The sequence below is a fragment of the Lotus japonicus genome, chromosome 1 (assembly GCF_012489685.1).
Source record: "Lotus japonicus ecotype B-129 chromosome 1, LjGifu_v1.2".
Taxonomy (NCBI): domain Eukaryota; kingdom Viridiplantae; phylum Streptophyta; class Magnoliopsida; order Fabales; family Fabaceae; genus Lotus; species Lotus japonicus.
The window spans coordinates 80,925,026-80,936,100 of record NC_080041.1 but is presented as its reverse complement, the minus strand read 5'-3'; the positions used below and the strand labels follow the sequence as shown (position 1 = coordinate 80,936,100).

The window sequence follows — 11,075 nt, the reverse complement described above, 5'->3', positions numbered from 1 at the left end:
ATCCTGAGTCTCTCCTTGATGTTCTAGCCTAGATAGTCATCTATCGATGCCTCGTAAAGAAAACCCTTTCTAATCAAAAGATAGACTCAATTCCTTGATAACCTAAACATTTGTTAGAAGCACTAAGCATGCAATTCAGGCCAACAAACCTCAACCCTTCCTCTATTCCTAGCAGCATGTATAGAAGAGGTAATCTCACAACAAGTCCCAATTCTATAACAAACTATCGTTATGATTATAGAAAAGTAAAAAGCTAGCATGCATTCAAGCTTGAGAGATAAAGCATAGGAGTGAGATTCAAGGGTTTACTCAGAACAACATGAATAGAAAAGGAATGAAAGCTAAAACATCCAAAGTCTTACAAAGAACCCAAAACAAAAGGGGTTTTAGCCAAGCATGGCTATAGAATCCATACAAGAAAAGAAGGATAAAACCTGGAACATGGACTTGGAGAATGCTTCTCCTCAAGCTCCAGAGCCTAACCCTACTTCTAACTTATTTAGGAATGTATAGAAATGACAAAAGTTACAAAAGAAATGACATAAAGCCTATTTATAGGCAAACAGGTCGAGTCTGGGCGCTCAGGCGCCAATTAAGCACGCCTGAGCGCCAATTCCAAGCCAAAACAAGCTCTCTGGAGGTAATTGGCGCTCAGGCGCTCAATCAGGAGCGCTCAGGCGCCAATTCCTTTCTAGCATCATGTAAACATCGAATCAATTGGCGCTCAAGCGCTCAACACGAGCGCCTGAGCGCTCTCTACATGCTAGAAAGCCTCTTGACTTTCTTCTTAACTCCCCTTTAAGCCTACCTTCAATTTTCCAAGCCTTTTGACCTTCTTTCTTCATCATTTTTCAGACCTAGCTGCTTGAGAACAAAGCAAGGAAAATATCTAGGATTTCCAAGAGTTTATTAGCACAAAAGACCCTCAATTCAAGTAGAAAAGATATGCAAGTCCTAAACTTACTCAAAATGCATGAAAGGTCCCTATAAAACTATGTGTAAGGCCCTAAGTTCAATTTGGAACAATTTTATGGAAGTTTGAATAAAATTGAAGTTTTAGCTAATGTTTGATAACTGGCAGATTAGAACTGTCAACTTGTGCGAATTTTTAGAGGGTCTTAACGACTTCTTTGGGAAAACTTCCTTCATGAGAGTTGTAGCCCTTTAAGTTAAGAAAATTCTCGATGTGGTTTCGTGTAAATCCGATATCTGTAGCTCCAGATATCCCTGTTTTAATGAGCAAAGGTCGGGCTGTACAGTACCTACGAAATTTTATTAAAAGTTGGGTTTGTGTTTTGGGCTTAAACCTTTTTAATTTGGGTTAAGTGGTGGATTAAACTCATAATCAGAAGGTTCTTAGGCTGAGTGGAGCATTATGGGCCAAGGAAGGCTGATCCAAGGAAAGAAGCAAGGGTTTTGAAAACCCTGAGGCTTGGTGAGCCGCCGGCTGCCCATGGAAAAGGAAGGGGGCTGCAGCTGGTTTTTCCTCTGAATTATGAGCTTTAATGAGTCATTAATACTCTTTTCTTGGGCTGTATCAGATCTGAAACCAGAACCCTAGCCCACACAAGCCCTGGCCGCCACCTATAGGCAAGGATTAGAGTGAAATCCTTATTTTCTTACATGCAAAACAGCACCAGAAAATATTTCACGTAAACACCAACCAAACAAGCAAACCAGCACCCTTCCCCTTGCTCCTAAGAGGCCTCCACTCGTCACCCTTGCACCACCAGCAACCATCGCCCACCAAGAAGGAGGAGGAGACACGAGAAAGAGAGAAAAACCGCAAGGAAGGAGAGGAAACGCGAGAAGGAGAGGAAGCACGTGGAGGAAGGAGAATTTTGGACAGCAGAGGAAGCTCTTTCTATTCTTCACTTCTCTCCATCAAAATCCTACTTCTTTTCATCTAAATTCATTCAAAACCCGAGGTAAGGGCTGGTTCTAGGAATGGGTAGGTTCTTTAGGGAATATGCCATGAATTGCCATGAGAAACAACTTGAGTTTTGGACTGTTTTTGCAAGATTTCCTGTACATGCTTGCTTGCTGGAATTTTTCTCTTGAAAAGCCATGAATATGATCCTCAAACGTTGTTTATGATCTGAATCTATGATTTTATGCGAGTTGCCATGGTATTTGTTAAGTTTTGTGCTATTTTGCACTTGTTATAACATGATCCTGGCTAAATGTTTGGTTCTGAAATTTTGAGTGGATATTTGGGTTGTTGGGGCTGTACCAAGATTGCCATGATCAAAGGGGAAGGAAGGAAAATTATTTTTGAAAACCATAGAGCCATGGGAGTTTCGCTGCCAGTTTCCTGTACTGGACAGCGGACTTCAGAGCCCCTTTTTACCTGTTTATGGTCATCAAATGAAAAAGTGATTAAAATGAAAGTTGTAGATTTTCGAAATATCTTTCCAGACATAGAAAAAGCATAATTTTTGGTTTAGTAATGTGATCTGGGGGTCGTGTTTAGTAACTGTCACACCTGCTGTTTTTCCTGTTCCGGACAGTTTGCTTTAAGGCCTAATCTCACCTAATTCTGGGACTCAAATGAACAAGTGCGTAACGAGAGAGTTGTAGATATTTAAAATAGCTTTCTAGAAAGGTATCATACGTGATTTTTGGTTGAAAGATGCATTCTGTGGCTCTATTTTTGTGAAAGTTGTTTCTGCTGTCAATATGTTGAAGTTGCGATGATATATTATGCATGAGTGAATGTTCTTGCGTTCCTTTACGTGGATTATATTTATTTTCTCAGTTAATGGTTCAAGGGTCGCTCACCTAGCCGTAATTCCCTTGTAACCTGTGAATGTTGTGTTGTGAAGGTTGTTGTATAAAGAGTATGATAAGACTCTAGGATTGACTTTAGAGACTTAACAAAGAGAAAAGTGTAATAAACTCGCTTGCAAGTAAATGTGAATAATTTGGATATAGGTCAGGTAGACTATGGTCCATGAGAACGATGGTACCTTGCACGCGAGGGAGTTATTTGGGTTGACTGCGGTCTCCCGTGAACCTTGTGGGCCGGTGTGGCTTCACGTGATTTGGTTGACTGCGGTCACCGTGAACTTTTGTGGATCATTGCGGCTCCACGTGATTTGGTTGACTGCGGTCACCGTGATAACCGTGCCTCTGCGGAAGCACGAAGATGGCCATGGAAGTTTTGGTGGGTTGTGTGAAGTGAGATTCCGTTAGTAACTGACTCTTTCCCATAAAAGACATATAATGTACTTATATTATATATGTTGTTGTTGATTTTGTCATTATCATTCTTTTGTTGGACCTGACCCTGCTTGTTTGCTATGTGTTTATTTGGGGGGGGTAGATGGTCGTGAAGAAAATGGCGACGACTCATTCTTGGGAGTTGATGCTACGTGACGAGCCACTACAGATGACGACTACACTTCTGATGAAGAGGAAGAAGATAAAGAGGAAGGGGCCAAGGATATGGTTGGGTTGTGAGACATCCATTTTTCTTTTGGGTTGAGAGTACCGAGTTTTGGAAGTATTGAACCATTACTTTATTTTAGTTGAGATAGTTTAACTTGATGTAATTTACTTTGAAGTTTTCTTCCGGATATTTATTTCATACTCTTTTCAATGATTAATAAAGTTTGAGGTTTACGTTGATGATTATTTCCGCAAGTTTGAAATGGTTAAGTTTCGAGAATTTTGTAAAATTGAACTTTTATCATTAATTCAAGATTAATAAGTGAATCGACGAAAACTCTTTATGAAAATTGGTTAATTAGTTACTGTGTAACACTCGAGAAATCGGGGCGTTACATTGTGGTATCAGAGCTCCGGTTGAGAAACCAGAGCACTAAGGGTTTTGGGTTTACGAGTTTCCGAACTCGTTGGTGTTTTTGTTTTTGATAAAGATGTTTTCAAAGCTTCATGGTGAGATTGGGTAGACTTGTTTGCTAAGATGTTTGCTTGGCTGTGAGATTGTCTGTAGTTAGTATCATTGCCGTGATACTTGAGACTAAGTGTTTGATTATATTAAGATGTTTGAACTCTGAGATCGATTGATGGAATGTCAATCGAAGGAAGAGTGGGCTTTGGAATCCCTTTTGCGCCCCAAGGTGTACGCCTGTGTGCGTTTGTGTGCACCAGTGCTGTTGGTGAAGCAGAAGGATGGAAGGTCCAGACTATGTGTGGACTACCGACAACTCAACAAAGTGATCGTGAAGAATCGTTATCCGATGCCTCGGATAGACGACTTAATGGATCAACTTAGAGGAGCGGTGATCTTCTCGAAGATAGATCTTAAGTCAGGATACCATCAGATCCGAGTCAAGGAATCTGACATCCAGAAGACCGCATTCAGGACTCGATACGGGCATTATGAATATCTTGTGATTCCGTCTGGGGTTACTAATGCACACGCAGTGTTTATGGACTACATGAACAGAGTGTTCAGACCATTCCTGGACAAGTTCGTGGTGGTATTCATCGATGACATCCTAATCTACTCGAAGAGTAGAGAGGAACATGAGGAGCATCTACGCCAGGTGTTGGGCGTGTTGGGAGAGAAACGGCTATATGCTAACGGCTCAAAGTGTGAGTTCTGGATGGAGGAGGTGAAATTTTTGGGGCATGTCATATCAAGTCAGGGTGTGGCAGTGGACCCTAGCAAGATCGAGACGATTCTGTCATGGGACCAACCTAAGACGGCAAGCGACATCAGAAGCTTTGTTGGGCTTGCTGGCTACTATAGACGATTCGTCAAAGATTATGCAAAGTTGACTTCGCCGTTGACCCAGTTGACAAAGAAGAATCAACCGTTTGCGTGGACGGAGAAGTGTGAGGCTAGTTTCCAGGAGTTGAAGAAGCGGCTGACCACCGCACCCATACTAGCTTTACCTAAGGAAGGAGAACCTTATGACGTGTATTGTGATGCGTCGCACAATGGTTTGGGGTGTGTAATGATGCAGGATAAGAAAGCAATTGCCTATGCTTCAAGGCAATTGAAGACTCATGAGAAGAACTACCCTACACATGACTTGGAGTTGGCTGCCATAGTTTATGCTCTCAAGATTTGGAGACACTACCTCTATGGCAGTACGTTCACGATCTACAGCGATCATAAGAGCTTAAAGTACTTATTTGATCAGAATGGTCTGAACATGAGGCAGCGGAGGTGGATGGAATTTCTGCAGGACTATGAGTTCACTCTACAGTACCATCTGGGGAAAAGCAATGTCGTAGCCGACGCTCTCAGCCGGAAGGCTATACATGTGTCCTCAATGATGGTCAAGGAGTTAGAACTGTTGGAGGCTTTCCGAGATCTGAGCTTGGACGTTAAGCTCGCACCAGGAAGACTGAGTTTCGGAATGGTGACGGTGTCAAGTGGACTTTTGGAAGAGATCAAGTCTAGACAAGAGACTGATGAAGGGATAGCTGAGTGGCGAGACCGTGTGGCTCAGGGAAAGGCACCAGAGTTCTCTATTGGGAACGACAATATTCTGCGATGCAAGGGACGGATATGTGTGCCTAACGATGCAGAGATGAGAAGATTGATCCTGGATGAAGGACACAAGAGTAGACTGAGTATCCATCCCGGAATGAACAAGATGTATCAGGACTTGAAACTTCACTTCTGGTGGCCTGGGATGAAGAAACAAGTGGCTGAGTATGTTTCTACTTGCTTGACAAGTCAGAAAGCGAATGTAGAGCATCAGAAGCCCGCAGGGAAGCTGCAACCACTAGATGTCCCAGAGTGGAAGTGGGACAGTATTTCTATGGACTTCGTGACGGCTTTACCTTTAACTCGGAGGAAGTTCGATGCAATTTGGGTTGTTGTTGATCGTTTGACAAAGACCGCTCATTTTATCCCGATCAACCTGAAGTACAAGGTGGAGAAATTGGCGGAGATTTATGTGGCTGAGGTTGTGCGTCTACATGGTGTACCGACCAGCATCGTATCAGACAGAGTTCCGAGGTTTACCTCTCACTTTTGGGGAGCCTTGCAGCAGGCCCTCAGAACTAAGTTGAGATTGAGCTCTGCCTATCATCCGCAAACCGATGGGCAGACAGAGAGGACAATCCAGTCGCTGGAAGATTTGCTACGGGCCTGTGTGTTGGATCACAAGGGCAGTTGGGATGAGATGCTGCCATTGATCGAATTCACTTACAACAATAGTTTCCATGCGAGCATCGGCATGGCACCTTACGAAGCTTTGTACGGTCGGAGGTGTCGTACGCCCTTATGCTGGCATCAAGATGGGGAAAATTTGGTGATTGGCCCGGAATTAGTGCAACAGACCACCGAGGAAGTCAGGAGAATTCAGGAAAAGATGAGAACCGCGCAGAGTCGCCAAAAGAGTTACGCCGACAACCGACGGAAGGAGTTGGAATTTCAGGCCGGAGACCATGTCTTCTTGCGGGTTACCCCGATGACAGGTGTCGGAAGGGCAATCAAGTCCAAGAAGCTTACTCCGAAGTTTATTGGGCCGTACCAGATCACGGAGCGAGTTGGACCGGTGGCGTACAGGATCGCCCTACCACCGTTTCTATCCAACATCCATGACGTTCTTCATGTGTCGCAGTTGCGGAAGTACATGGCAGATGATTCGCATGTGATTACGCCAGACGACATACAGCTGAGAGATGATCTGACAATGGAGGTGCCACCCATCAAGATCGTCGACCGAAGCATAAAGCGCTTAAGAAACAAGGAGGTGCCTTTAGTGAAGGTCGTGTGGAACCAAGAGACTGGTGATGCGACCTGGGAGTTAGAGGATAAGATGCGGGAGTCACACCCCGATTCATTTGTAAACCCTTAAGTTTCGAGGGCGAAACTATTTTTAAGGGGGGTGGTATTGTAAGGCCCTAAGTTCAATTTGGAACAATTTTATGGAAGTTTGAATAAAATTGAAGTTTTAGCTAATGTTTGATAACTGGCAGATTAGAACTGTCAACTTGTGCGAATTTTTAGAGGGTCTTAACGACTTCATTTGGGAAAACTTCCTTCATGAGAGTTGTAGCCCTTTAAGTTAAGAAAATTCTCGATGTGGTTTCTTGTAAATCCGATATCTGTAGCTCCTGATATCCCTGTTTTAATGAGCAAAGGTCGGGCTGTACAGTACCTACGAAATTTTATTAAAAGTTGGGTTTGTGTTTTGGGCTTAAACCTTTTTAATTTGGGTTAAGTGGTGGATTAAACTCATAATCAGAAGGTTCTTAGGCTGAATGGAGCATTATGGGCCAAGGAAGGCTGATCCAAGGAAAGAAGCAAGGGTTTTGAAAACCCTGAGGCTTGGTGAGCCGCCGGCTGCCCATGGAAAAGGAAGGGGGCTGCAGCTGGTTTTTCCTCTGAATTATGAGCTTTAATGAGTCATTAATACTCTTTTCTTGGGCTGTATCAGATCTGAAACCAGAACCCTAGCCCACACAAGCCCTGGCCGCCACCTATAGGCAAGGATTAGAGTGAAATCCTTATTTTCTTACATGCAAAACAGCACCAGAAAATATTTCACGTAAACACCAACCAAACAAGCAAACCAGCACCCTTCCCCTTGCTCCTAAGAGGCCTCCACTCGTCACCCTTGCACCACCAGAAACCATCGCCCACCAAGAAGGAGGAGGAGACACGAGAAAGAGAGAAAAACCGCAAGGAAGGAGAGGAAACGCGAGAAGGAGAGGAAGCACGTGGAGGAAGGAGAATTTTGGACAGCAGAGGAAGCTCTTTCTATTCTTCACTTCTCTCCATCAAAATCCTACTTCTTTTCATCTAAATTCATTCAAAACCCGAGGTAAGGGCTGGTTCTAGGAATGGGTAGGTTCTTTAGGGAATATGCCATGAATTGCCATGAGAAACAACTTGAGTTTTGGACTGTTTTTGCATGATTTCCTGTACATGCTTGCTTGCTGGAATTTTTCTCTTGAAAAGCCATGAATATGATCCTCAAACGTTGTTTATGATCTGAATCTATGATTTTATGCGAGTTGCCATGGTATTTGTTAAGTTTTGTGCTATTTTGCACTTGTTATAACATGATCCTGGCTAAATGTTTGGTTCTGAAATTTTGAGTGGATATTTGGGTTGTTGGGGCTGTACCAAGATTGCCATGATCAAAGGGGAAGGAAGGAAAATTATTTTTGAAAACCATAGAGCCATGGGAGTTTCGCTGCCAGTTTCCTGTACTGGACAGCGGACTTCAGAGCCCCTTTTTACCTGTTTATGGTCATCAAATGAAAAAGTGATTAAAATGAAAGTTGTAGATTTTCGAAATATCTTTCCAGACATATAAAAATCATAATTTTTGGTTTAGTAATGTGATCTGGGGGTCGTGTTTAGTAACTGTCACACCTGCTGTTTTTCCTGTTCCGGACAGTTAGCTTTAAGGCCTAATCTCACCTAATTCTGGGACTCAAATGAACAAGTGCGTAACGAGAGAGTTGTAGATATTTAAAATAGCTTTCTAGAAAGGTATCATACGTGATTTTTGGTTGAAAGATGCATTCTGTGGCTCTATTTTTGTGAAAGTTGTTTCTGCTGTCAATATGTTGAAGTTGCGATGATATATTATGCATGAGTGAATGTTCTTGCGTTCCTTTACGTGGATTATATTTATTTTCTCAGTTAATGGTTCAAGGGTCGCTCACCTAGCCGTAATTCCCTTGTAACCTGTGAAGGTTGTTGTATAAAGAGTATGATAAGACTCTAGGATTGACTTTAGAGACTTAACAAAGAGAAAAGTGTAATAAACTCGCTTGCAAGTAAATGTGAATAATTTGGACATAGGTCAGGTAGACTATGGTCCATGAGAACGATGGTACCTTGCACGCGAGGGAGTTATTTGGGTTGACTGCGGTCTCCCGTGAACCTTGTGGGCCGGTGTGGCTTCACGTGATTTGGTTGACTGCGGTCACCGTGAACTTTTGTGGATCATTGCGGCTCCACGTGATTTGGTTGACTGCGGTCACCGTGATAACCGTGCCTCTGCGGAAGCACGAAGATGGCCATGGAAGTTTTGGTGGGTTGTGTGAAGTGAGATTCCGTTAGTAACTGACTCTTTCCCATAAAAGACATATAATGTACTTATATTATATATGTTGTTGTTGATTTTGTCATTATCATTCTTTTGTTGGACCTGACCCTGCTTGTTTGCTATGTGTTTATTTGGGGGGGGTAGATGGTCGTGAAGAAAATGGCGACGACTCATTCTTGGGAGTTGATGCTACGTGACGAGCCACTACAGATGACGACTACACTTCTGATGAAGAGGAAGAAGATAAAGAGGAAGGGGCCAAGGATATGGTTGGGTTGTGAGACATCCATTTTTCTTTTGGGTTGAGAGTACCGAGTTTTGGAAGTATTGAACCATTACTTTATTTTAGTTGAGATAGTTTAACTTGATGTAATTTACTTTGAAGTTTTCTTCCGGATATTTATTTCATACTCTTTTCAATGATTAATAAAGTTTGAGGTTTACGTTGATGATTATTTCCGCAAGTTTGAAATGGTTAAGTTTCGAGAATTTTGTAAAATTGAACTTTTATCATTAATTCAAGATTAATAAGTGAATCGACGAAAACTCTTTATGAAAATTGGTTAATTAGTTACTGTGTAACACTCGAGAAATCGGGGCGTTACATTGTGGTATCAGAGCTCCGGTTGAGAAACCAAAGCACTAAGGGTTTTGGGTTTACGAGTTTCCGAACTCGTTGGAAGAGTGTAGAGTCCATCATGAGAAGCATATAGATCTAAAATTCCTAGGATGAGATATACATTTAGTGCACTGAGCACACAAGCAGTTCATAGGTTTTGGATATCATTCACTCAAGAGCAACAAAGATCAAACATGCACAAATTCAAAGAGACTTTCAAAGGGTTGAAATGTTGGCTTGGTGAAGTACAAGGTGGTTGGTCCCTAAGGAAGACTAGGCTTCAAAACTATTGAGTGTGGTCCAATCACATAACCCTGGAGCTTTCATCAACAAACTTTACAAACACCAGTCTCTTGACCCCTTTCTCAACTTTCTTTTCTTCTATTTTTTTCTTTTTTTCAACTCCAACTTGATTAGGAGTTCTTTTCTTTTTATTTTTCTTCTTTTTCAATATTTTTCACTTGGGGCAAGAGACACTTTCAACTTTACTTAGCTCCAAAACAATGCAAGGACCAACACTCCCCAAAATCCAACCAAACATCCGTCCCAATCACTTGGCTACAACAAATTCTCCAATAAGGCTCAAATGGGACAACTAAGGACATTGTTCAAACCAACAACTCCGAAGCTCAAAAACCTACAAGTCTCAAGAATTGTGCAAGAATCACAAAGCATGCAAAGAGTGAAATCAATACAGAACCAAGAAGTACGAGTGAGTCAGGATCCTCCAGGGAAATTTTATGGTGAAGGGTCAAAGATAGACCCTTATGGACTCACACCAACTCTATCCTTAAGAAACAATCGGAAGACCAAAGTCTCCTCCTCTCTTCCCCAAAGCATGCAATCACTCATCCCCAAAAAACAACACAAGTATTCACAAAAACATTTTCAAAACTAGCAACATGTTAGAGAGCATAACTACGGGAAAAAACATGTGAGTATAGGGATGTAAAGACCCAAAAATGACTCTAACTTACAATGCATGAATAAAAGAAAAGTAAAAGCTACAAAAGAAAGATATGCAAAAATGCATGAGCTTAACTAAGGGAAAGAGTCGACCTCCTTTGCAAGTTACCATGGAGGCCTTAGACACACCTCCTACTCCAAAATCCATGCTCTCATTCCCTGCAAAATGCAACAAACCAACAAGCGAAATAAAACAAGACTTGGGTTGTCTCCCAAGCAGCCCTAAGTTATAGTCCTAGGTGGACTCTCCTTCCTTTGGTGTTAGGAAGGAAATTCCTTACCATCACACTTCTTACCACAAGAGCAAGGTAGGATCCTTGCACAAAATTTTTGGAAAAACTCCTCCCAATAGAGGGTATCATCTAAACCATCGTACCAAATCCTTGATCCCCCCTTCAAGGAGTGAGGGAAGAGCTTAATCATGAGCTCATCACTAGTCACACCTTCCATCTTTACAAGGTGACTAGCTTGAGTGAATCGGGCCGTGTGGGCTT

The 11,075-nt window shown here is 42.3% G+C and overlaps 2 long non-coding RNA genes across 2 annotated transcripts; both read left to right on the top strand.

The window, feature by feature from the left end:
- Positions 1-1,338: 1,338 nt before the first annotated feature.
- On the top strand, positions 1,339-3,630 carry LOC130732110 (uncharacterized). The gene is made up of 2 exons (XR_009016948.1): positions 1,339-1,928; positions 3,326-3,630. It is a non-coding gene; the product is annotated as an uncharacterized LOC130732110 (long non-coding RNA).
- A 3,469-nt stretch (positions 3,631-7,099) lies between these two features.
- Positions 7,100-9,445, top strand: LOC130732109 (uncharacterized). The gene is made up of 2 exons (XR_009016947.1): positions 7,100-7,757; positions 9,141-9,445. It is a non-coding gene; the product is annotated as an uncharacterized LOC130732109 (long non-coding RNA).
- Positions 9,446-11,075: the final 1,630 nt, after the last annotated feature.